We start from the raw sequence: 11859 nt of genomic DNA on the forward strand, positions 1-11859 counted from the left end.
GAAAGTGCTTACCCATTTGCAGTATCTTCCATCCCTTGACTATAAATGTTTTGAGTCTTGTGATCATTATTTATATGGCAGGCAAACACACAATATGCATAAAAGGTCTGGTAAGACATGCATGGGTGAGACTTTGGCTCTTTTTTACTTGGATATATGTGGTCCCATGCCTGTCATTAGGTGGCGTAAAGTATTTCGTTACTTTCATTGATGACTATGCGCATAACATCTGGGCATTTTCCATAAAGTAGAAATCAGATGTCTTGGCTACATTTCAACATTGGCTTGCCTTGGTTGAGAACTAGTCTGGGTATCGGTTGAGATGCTTAAGGTTAGATGATAGGGTGAATATGTCTCTAAAGCCTTTGAGCATTTTTGTGATGAGAGGGGTATTAAGCGTTAGTTGACCTCCCCGATACACCCCACCCTAGAATGGTATAGTTGAGCACATAAATATAACAAGTCCGCACTATACTTAGCCAAGAAAGCTTATCACAATATTTTTGGGTTGAGATAGTTACTATTGCCATACACTTGATTAATTAGTCCCCATTCACTGCTCTTGATTATCACATTCCAGAGGAGGTATCGTTTGGAAAGGCTGCCTCATATACTCATCTACACATCTTTGGTTGTGAGTCTTTTTGCCATGTTCCCAAGGACAAGCATAATAAGGAAGATCCTAAGTCTAAGAATTTCATATTTCTTGGTTATGGGGATGCAGGTGAGATGGGCTATCACTTATGGGATCCACAAGCTTAGAAGGTAAATCGTAGCCATAATATTATTTTCCATGAAGAGAAAATATATAAGCAGCATGAGCATGTCGTTGCAGTACACATGGTGATATTTCAGGAGGAGCCTCCTACTACTCTATATCCAGCTAGACAATCTACAATAGTGATTGATACTCTAGTGGCCCAAGATGCTCCACAAAATGTACAAGCCCCATAGCTTATACATATGTCTTGAGGCAACAGTCTACTAGAGATAGACAACAATGTGAACAATTCGAGCCCTCTGTGGATTATGTTATGATGACATATGCTGGTGGTGAGTCTCTAAATTATGATGAGGCTATGCACATAGGTGATAGTTACTCTTGGGAGAGGGTTATCCAATTAGAGTATGACTCATTGAATAAAAATCATACATGAGATTTGGTTTCTTTGCCTAGTGGCAAGTGTGCTTTGCCATGTGAGTGGGTGTACAAGTTGAAAAGTACCCTTAGACACCCCAAGCTAGTATACAAGGCCATCTTGGTTGCTAAGGGCTTCAAGCAAGAATGCGGTGTGGACTTTGATGAAGTCTTTTCTTCTATTGTGAATATGATTATCCTACGCTTGGTATTGGCTTTGGTTGCTTAGTGCTTGACTAGGATCTTTATCAAACGGATGTCAATGTGGATTTTCTTTAAGGAGACTTGCATGATGAGATTTACATGGAGCAATATAAGGGCTTTGTAGAACCTTGGAGGGACCACCTAGTGTGCATATTGAGAAATAGATTTTATGGCCTTAAACAAGCACCTAGGGAATAGTATCACAAGTTTGATGCTTTTATACATTCACAGGGATATTCTTGCAATGATATAGATTCGTGTTTATATATGAAGATGGCTCATAATGACAATATTATGATTTTGATTCTTTATGTGGATGATATGTTGATTGCTAGGGATGCTCATGATGAGCTGGATTCCTTGAAAGGTCAGCTCAAGAAGAGGTTTGAGATTAAGGACATAGGAGAGGTCTCACATATTCTTGGGATGCAAATTATGCACAATCACTCTAAGGGGCTCCTTTATTTATCATAGAAGGAGTACATCTAGAAGGTCCTTGAGTAGATTCATATGCAAGATATTAAGGCTATTGATTGTCCTCTACCTTCGCATGTGAAGGTTAGTCAAGTTGATTGTCCACAGTTATCCACAGTCCGATGAGCAAGAGGCTAAGATGGCCAAAATCCCTTGTACATTTGTGTTGGGCAATTTGATGTATGCCATGATAGCCACTCATCCTAACATAGCATTTGCAGTAGGAGTTATGGCACACTATATGGCTACACCTAGTAGATGGCATTGGGATGCCGTCAAGGGTATCATGAGATACTGAAAGGTAAGAAGGATCGAAGCTTGCACGGGAGAGCAAGAGTAAGAGAGAGAGAGAGAGAGAGAGAGAGAGAGAGAGAGAGAGAGAGAGAGAGAGAGAGAGAGAGAGAGAGAGAGTCACAATGTGGGAACTCCAATAGTCACAATGTGTGATCGGGCTTCCCTTTATTCATCTGTCACAAAGAATAAAGAATAAAGTGATAATGACGAACACCCATCGCATATAGTGTGTAGGCGCGGGTGCTGTCAATGTAGTAATACACGAGCAACTAGGCAGAGGTGCCTTTATCCCCAACAATCTCCCACTTAAAGGTGAATTCGCCCCAGTGAGGAGTGAAAAAGAAAAAGAAAAGACAATATAACATGTACACGTGTACAACAGGATGAGGAAAGACGTCATCTCATCCCATGTCCTTCAATCTCCTGAGAAAGGCAAAGCACTCCATAGAGAGGCTTTTCATGAGTAAATCTGTAGGATTCTTGTCAATCGAGATTTTGACAAGGTCAACAAACTTGTCCTCAATGATCCCACGTATGAAGTGATACCTCACATCAATGTGTTTCCTCTTCGCAAGGAAGACCAGATTCTTGGCTAACTGAGTAGCACTCGTAGAATCCAAATGCAATGTAGGCATAACATCAATACCAAGGTCATGAACCAAATGGCGTAACCATATGGCCTCCTTGCAAGCCTCAGTGGTTGCAACATACTCGACCTCAGTGGTGGAAAGAGCCATACGCTTCTACACCCTAGACATCCAAGGGACAGCACCTCTAGCATAGGTAAGCACATAGCCAAAAGTGGACTTCCTACTATCAGCATGTTCTGCATAATTAGAGTCAGTGTGCCCCACGACTCTTGTATCCTGGCTGCCATAGCATATGCACATATCTACACTGCTCTTCAAGTATCTCATGATACCCTTCACGGCATCCCAATGTTTCTTGCTATGTGTAGCCATATAGCGTGCCACAATACCTATTGCAAAGGCAATATCTGGATGAGTGGCTATCATATATACATAAGACTGCCCACTGCGGATGCATAGGGAATCTTGGCCATCTCAGCCCTCTGCTCATATATTGTCTGCAGACAATCGGCCTGTGAGACTTTCACATAAGAAGGCAATGGATAGCCAATAGGCTTCACGTCCTGCATGCGGAAGCACTCAAGGACTTTATGAATGTACTCCCTCTATGACAAGTAGAGGAGTCCCTGATGCCTGTTGCATCTAATGCGCATACCAAGTATGTGAGAGGCCTGTCCTAGATTCTTCATCTCAAAGCTCTTCTTGAGTTGAGCCTTAAGAGCATCTAGCTCATCTTGAGCTTTTCCTGCTAGTATCATGTCATCCACATAGAGTACCAAAATAAGCAAAGATCCATCACATGCTTTCTTCGTGTACAAGCACGAATCCATAGTACTATCACTATAGCCTTATGAACTGCATAAAAGCATCAAACTTATGGTACAATTTCGTAGGTGCTAGCTTCAAGCCATAAAGACTTTTCTTCAACTTGCACACTAGGTGCTCCCTGCCACGCTTTGCAAAGCCCTTAGGCTGCTCCATGTAAATCTCATCATGCAGATCCCCATGTAAAAATGTCATCTTGACATCCATTTGATACAAGTCCAAGTCAAGCTATGTGATAAAGGCCAAAACCAAGCGGAGGGTGGTCATCTTAACCACATGAGAAAAAACTTCATCCAAATCAGCTCCATACTCTTGTTTAAAACCCTTAGCAACAAGTCTTGTCTTATAAGTCGGCTTGGGGTGTCTAGGGGTACTCTTCAACTTGTACATCCATTTGCATGATTGAGCCTTCTTGCCATTAGGTAAGGAAACCAAATCCTAAGTTTCATTCTTATGTAAGGAGTCTATCTCATACTGCATAGCCCTCTCCCAAGAGTGACTATCACCCCTGCACATAGCCTCATCATAAGTGAAAGGCTCTCCTGCATTTGTAAACAAGACATAATGCATCGAGGGCTAAAATATGTTAGGGGTCATTTATCTCTAGTAGAATGCCACATTGTAGGCTCTGCTGCGTGCCCAACATTTTGTCCAACACCCTAGCCATGAGTACCTGCTGCTGCTACTGCAAGCTATCCAGCTGGTTGTACGGGAGATCATGGCTCCTCCTAAAATATAACCCTGCGTATCTCCACTATCTTCTCAGGCTGCCTATGCATCTTGGCTTCATAGAAGACTACATCATGGCTGTAGATGACTTTCCGCACCTGCAGATCCTATAGATGGTAACCCATCTCTCCTGCATCTCCATAGCCAAGGAATATACATTTAACACTCTTAGGATATAACTTATTACAATTGTCATTGGGCACATGACAAAATGCCTCACATCCAAAGACACATAAATGCACATAAGAGGGAGGCTTTCCTATCCATACCTCCTCTGCAACCTAGAAATCAATGGCACTACAGGGGGATTTATTAATGATATGCACGGCAATCGTAACTGCCTCAGCCCAAAAGCGTTAGGGCAGGCTTGCATGGCTAAGCATACTGCGAATCCTCTCCTGGGTGGTCCTATTCATCCGCTCAGGCCTACCATTCTAGGGAGGGGTATAGGGGGTGGTCAATCGACTCTTGATACCCCTCTCATCACATAACTACTCAAAAGCACATGAGATATACTCATCCCCATTATCTGTCCTTAGGCATTTCAACCTATGCTCACACAAGTTTTCTGCCAAAGCAAGCCATCTCTGAAAAACTGTCAATACATCAGACTTCTACTTTATGGGATAAGCCCATGCTTTATGTGAAAAATGAACTATGAAAGTAACAAAATACTCAAAGCACATGAAATATACTCATCCCCATTATTTGTCCTTAGGCATTTCAACCTATGCTCACACTAGTTTTCTGCCAAAGCAAGCCATCTCTGAAAAACTGCCAATACATCAGACTTCTACTTTATGGGATAAGCCCATGCTTTATGTGAAAAATCAACTATGAAAGTAACAAAATACTTCGCACCACCCATAAATTGACAGTGTATGGGCCCACAGACATTAGAATGAACCAAAGCCAAGGGCTCATTCATGCATGATCTACCAGACTTCTTATGTGTAGACCTAGTCTGCTTGCCATAAAGACAATGATCACAAGAATCAAAATGAGAATAGTCAAGGGGCGGTAAGTATTACAAACCAGAAAGCATTTTCATTCACTTAATGGACATGTGCCCCAAATGGGCATGCCAAAGAGATACATGAGGTAAAGACCCCACAAACAAAGCATGATCAACTGTTGATCCAGAAACAACTAAGGGGTAGAGGCTGCTAGCCTTGGCACCTCTCGCAAGCACAAGCCTACCACGAGTAATCTTCCTTGCAAAGTCTCCAAAAGATACATGATATCCTGCATCATCAAGCTGTCCAACGGACATGAGACTGCGTGTCAATGTAGATACATAACGTACATCGTGCATAGCAAAACTATTGCCAGAAGGAAATTGTAGCCTAATATCAGCAATGCCGATAATCTCGAGAGACCTGTCATCACCCAAGCACACAGAACCCAAAACAGAACGATATGAATAGAACTACTCTTAGCAAGGTGTCACATGAAAGGATGCACCTAAGTCCAAGAGCCAACACTGTGCATACATAAAGTGTATCTTTGTCATCTGCGAAGCATTAGATAAAGCTCCTACAAGGATACAATCCCCATCACTATCCTTGGGCTGCATAACATTGATCTCTTCAATTTTAACACTTAACTTAGTAGGTACCATGTTGCGATCAATAGAGTTTTCATGCACTTTCTCTTTTCCCTTGTCTTTGCGTCTTTCATTGCACAATTCATGACACTATGGCCTTATGTGGCCTTTCTTCCCACAATGATGACAAGTCAGATTTGCATTTCTCCCATGAGACTTACTGCACAACTTGCCATGCGACTTGGATCAAGATTTATGCGAATCCCATCCATGGCCATTACCACAGTCATTCTTTGCATTTCCATCATGTCAACATCTAACCGTCAAAGCATGAAACACATGAGAGGCATCTAAATTCTTACGATTTATCTCTTCCAGCAAAATAGAGCTCTCAACATTAGATAACTTCAGAGTAGTGGTAGAAGCACATAAGGCAGTACAAAATACATCCCAAGACTCATTAAGAGTTCCAAGAAAGAAAAACAGAGTGACATCCTCTTTGAAATCAATGCCTTACAAAACCAAGTTCTTAAGAAAAGCATGAAACTAGCTCAAATGAGTTGGCATGGTTACATTCTCTTTTATGCGGATATCCATAAGCTGTTTTAGCCAATACATTTGACTTGCAGGACTTTGCTTGTCATAGAGGTTTTTGATCTTATCCCAAAGCTACCAAGCACTTTGTGCTTCCTCAACCACATTGTAATGCACATGTTTAGTGAGAGACAAGATGAGGGTGGACTTGCATAACTCATCAAGCTCCATCCATTCATCATTAGTCATAGTTTCAAGTTACTCTCCACTCATCCTTAGTGGCTTTATTTGCTATTTCTGCACCAATCTCTACTAAACTGGGCTCTTCCAATAGGCGTAATTCATACCATCAAGCTTAGTGATGTTGACGATAGCAGTGTCAATGGAAGAAGATGCCATACTGTAAACTGAAATACCGCAGACAGTTCAAAACTGCTTGTTATAAACTGCAAAAAAAGACTAAAAAACCACTAAGAAAAATGGCAAGAAACGAGTATTTAATGATGTTGCCTACCAAGTACCATCAAAATTACATCAAACCAGGATGATTCAACATGAAAAATACATGACAGTCTGGAGATATATGCTTGCTGTAATTTATGACAGTAGTGTACAATGAGAGCTGGCATTAGGAAAAACCCAATATTCAAAGTTAATCATTGATTGCCAATGCAAAACCAACATCAAGCGAGCATAAACAAGCATGTAATAGTCAAACAGACATGAGCCAACACCCAAGCATGTCAAACAAAGTCCGTTAGTAAAATCGGTATACCCCCTAATCAATATGACAAAATGTGCATACCACTGCTAAGAACTAACACAAGTCGGTGTTTGCTCAGTGAATACAAAGCCGAATCAGCCCAAGTACATCTACACGGACCAAGGTATATCAACCATAGATCATCCACAAGGAGATCCCGATCTCAAAGATCCAAAAGCTCAATATGCATAACCCACACTACTCAATGTCTGATAAGCATACATAGACGCTCCCACTGGCACAAAAGCCACAAGTGTCAAGCAAATAAGCTCAAACGAAGCAAGTAAGAGCACCAGCTGTGGAGTATCCAAGATCATACATTAGTAAGATATCCAGAGCATATGAGCGGTCAAGTATCCAATGATAGCATCCAATGTCATGAAGACAATCCCAATCAATCTCTGATGAGCCAAAGCAAGACAAAAATAAGCTCCATAATATCCAAAGTCAAGCCCAAACGAAGCCCCAGTAGCATTCAAGTCCAAACAATGTAACTAGTATGTGTAGGTAACATAAGCATTAAGCACGTACTAATTGGTCATACATAGACTATAGGTATAACCTCTATCACAAAGCATGCTAGTGTAGACCAATGTTAAGTAAATGCCAATCAATACGGAGCTCAAACAAGGCTCAAAATACATTTCAAAACCATCCAAAGTGTTTGCCAACCTTCATTTGCATCCCAATAGTCATATGAAACACCTAGGAAGCACTTGCGATGAATATAAAAAGCATAAAATGACAAAATAAACTTCAATCTTGGAGTGTACAATAGTGATTTACTATATAAAACTGAGTATTTCAGGCCACTAAATTAGCTCCAAATGATGACCAATCAACAGGCATATATTCCCTTAACATTCGGGGACCATTCAGGACCAACCGGGCATCAAATGCCAATGCCAACCAAGATGTAGCATAAAATGTCAGTGTAACACTGTTTATAATAGCATGTCGACTATTACGACAGTCCTAAAATAGTGCTAAATCAAACCCAAATCAATACCAATGCTTAATGCTTCGATGTCAGGCTCCAAGTATGCTTCTAGGCATCAAATGAGACCTATCCAAGTACCCAATGGTTGGAGTAGTTTGAGAAGATCAATGTCAAGCTGAGGAAGATACTCTTGTAGGTCACGTGATGGCGCAAATTGAAGCAGGGCCTGTGGAAGGGTTAGGAAAGGTCAAGGTAAGGTTGGATGGGTAGTCAAGGTTCCCCAGGAGCTTCCTCCTGAAGGGCAAAGTCACAGGTAGAGTGTAGGCATCATAAGAAGCAAGAGGATATGTTGCCATGCTTCACAAAACCTGTGGACTAAAGTGAAATAACAAAAGAGAGTTCCAATATCTTTGAAGGAATGCCTTGAGGGTGCCCAAATGGGCCGGGTAGGTGCTCGGGAAGCTTGGGAGTGATCAGAGCTCGAAGGAGTCGGATATGGTTGCCAAGAGTGAGAACCAATGGTGTAGGGATTCAAATGAATGCTAAAGGAGTCACGAACCAAGCTCAAATGCTCAAGAAACCATGCTGTTATACTAGTTGAAAGGTAAGAATGATCGAAGCTTGCACAAGAGAGCTATGGCGGGAGAGAGAGAGAGAGAGAGAGAGAGAGAGAGAGAGAGAGAGAGAGAGAGAGAGAGAGAGAGAGAGAGAGAGAGAGAGAGAGAGAGAGAGAGACTCACAATGTGGGAACTCTAACAGTTACAGTTACAATGTGTGACTGGCCTTCCCTTGTATAGGCGTGGGTACTGTCAGTGTAGTAATACATGGGCGGCTAGGTGGAGGTGCCTTTACCTCCAACAGATACTGAAGGGCACAACAACTAGGTGCATATGTTATGTGGGAAGATACAAGAGTCATGGGATACACTAACTTTGATTATGTATGACATACAGATAGTAGAAAGTCCACCTTTGGCTATGTTTTCACTTTTGCTAGACATGCTATTTCTTGGATATCCAAGGTACAAAAATACATGGCCCTATCTATTACAAAGACAGAGTCTGTTGTAGCCACCACTGAGGCTTGCAAGGAGACTCTCTGGTTAGGCCATTTGGAATCTTGGCATTATTCATGTGGTCCCTACACTAAAACCAGATTCTATGAGTGCTATTCAATTGGCCAAGAATCTGGTCTTCCATGCGAATACAAAACACATTGAGGTGCATTACTACTTCAATAGAGAGGTCATTAAAGACAAGTCTGTTGACCTTGTCATTATTTCAACTAACCAAAATCCTACAGATCTGCTCACTAAAAGTCCCTTGGTGGAGCGTTTAGCCTTTCTTAGGAAGTTGATGGGTGTTGGATGAGATGATGTCTTTTCTCATCCTGTTGTACTAATATATATTTGTACTGTCACTTTTTTTCTTATTCTCTCCTCACTAGGGATACATTTGCTTTTAAGTGAGAGGCTATTGGGGGTAAAGGTGCCTGTGCCTAACCATTCATGTATTAGTTACACTCATAGTACTTGTATCCTTACACATTTGCACACTGCAAGTGACAGGCACCCATCACCGTCACCTCATTTTTAATTCTTTTAGTGATATTTGAACAAAGGGAAGGCTAATCACAAATTGTGACTATTGGAGTTCCCGTATTATGTGTGTCTTCTCTCTTTTTTACTCTTGCTCTTTCCATCGTAGCTCTTGCTTCTACTCACGTGCTTCCACTTTAAGGCTCACCTCCCTTCAGGAATCTCATTTCATATGTGTATAATGACTTCTCTTATGTGCATGAACAAGGAGCTTTCTCTATAGAAAGGGTGATTCTTGCTCCAATGAATGTAAAGGTGGAACAAATCAATCTGAAAGCATTGCATTTGATGCTAGGAAATGTAAGGCAATACTATAATGTTGACAGTATTGCTGATACTAATGATAATGCATTTATCTACTCTTTAGAATATTTCAATTCTCTTGAACTTAGAGGAGGATTTCCATCACATTTGCTGCTCTTGAAGGTTGATGCACCAATTATTTTACTTCGAAACTTAAATCTTATAAGAGGGCTATATAATGGGATGCGGCTCTGATATATAAGGCCTTTAGTAGTAAGGTTTTAGAGACCAAGATCATTACTAGTACAAACATCAGTTCCATGGTGTTCATCCTAAGAATCACCTTCATTCCCACAACCTTACACTTTTCCTTCACTATGAGGCAATGACAATTTCCTATGTGATTGGCATTCGCAATGACTATTAACAAGGCCCAAGGACAAACTTTGGCTTCGGTGGGGTTGTATCTGAAAAGCTTGGTATTCACACATGGATAGCTATATGTGCCATTTTCTCGAGTGAAATCGTCTACTGGGCTAAAGATCTTACTACGTGATAAAGATCAATGCTCAAGTTCCACTGTTAATATTGTGTACAAGGAAGTCTTGCAAAGAGTTTGACCACCTCATATCTACTACTTCCAATGTTTATCGCACTTGGTTGCTTGGACCATCTCTGTTACTTAGGGACTAAATTATTCTTTACTTTTTTGATTTTCTTGCTGTTGTTTTGTAGGAAAATGATGATCCTAGTCATTGGTTACTATTGTGCATCTCAAACTTAGATGAGATTGCAAGAGAAATTCCTTCGATTGGTGTAAGAGCCTAAAATGCATGGATCTATTGCGTGCTTGGTTACTATGGTGCATCTCAAACTCAGATGAGATTGCAAGAGAAATTCCTTCGATTGGTGTAAGAGCCTAAAATGCATGGATCTATTGCGTGCTTGGTTACTATGGTGCATCTCAAACTCAGATGAGATTGCATGAGAAATTCCTTTGATTGGTGTAAGATTCTAAAATGCGTAGATCTCTTGTGTGCGTGTTTGAGTACCTTTAGAATCTTCTATTTGTTTAGATACATGAAGGCATATTTGTTGATATTATCTATGGGGGATATGTGTAGTGTTATTATGTAGCATCCCCTATCTACGATTACATTGTAACTTGGTCACACTTGAGGAGAATCCCTCCTCAATGGAAATGATAGGAATGTCATGATTTGTGCTACTTGGTTGTGCTACATCTATTGAAGATGGATGTTGGCCAATGTATTTTGTTTGCATGCATTGTATTTCCTACTCCTTTTACTTTTTTACATTTTGTTGATGGGATACATTCCTACTACTGTTGTGTTGTTTTGTTGCAGCAAATGCCATGTTTTCTAGAGAAGTGTGATCTACATGTAATAGTTTGTTTGAAATCTCCACACTGCGACGTGTGGAAATAACAAGGCTTGTTGTCATTGATAACAAGTCTCATAAAAGTAAACTATTCAAAGACGAGTAGCCAAATGGACTTTATGTTCATCTTTGATACATATATGCATAAGTTTCATCTTCGATGCCTTTAAGTATAACTATATTATGTTTTTATGGAATTTTGAAGAGTGGTGGTCATTAATTTCAATGGGTTAGGGCTATGTTTCATTGTAGATAAAATTTAGAGAGAGAGAGAGAGAGAGAGAGAGAGAGAGAGAGAGAGAGAGAGAGAGAGAGAGAGAGAGAGAGAGAGAGAGAGAGCTATCTTGTGAAAAATAATGAGAGATTATTGGCATGTTGTTTATATATTGCAAAGAAGTACGTTCATAGTTTATAGTATAGCTATTGAGAGAGAGAGAGAGAGAGAGGAAGAGAGAGAGAGCTATGTTATTTTGAAAAATAATGAGACATTAGTGTGTTGTTTACATATTGCAAAGAAGTACGTTCATGGTTTATAGGATACTTAACGAGGAAGTTGTTGAGAGAGAGAGAGAGGAAGAGAG

The sequence above is a fragment of the Lygodium microphyllum genome, chromosome 15, assembly GCF_053477565.2.
Source record: "Lygodium microphyllum isolate KBCC chromosome 15, Lygodium_microphyllum_v1.1.10, whole genome shotgun sequence".
NCBI classification, from domain to species: Eukaryota; Viridiplantae; Streptophyta; class Polypodiopsida; order Schizaeales; family Lygodiaceae; genus Lygodium; species Lygodium microphyllum.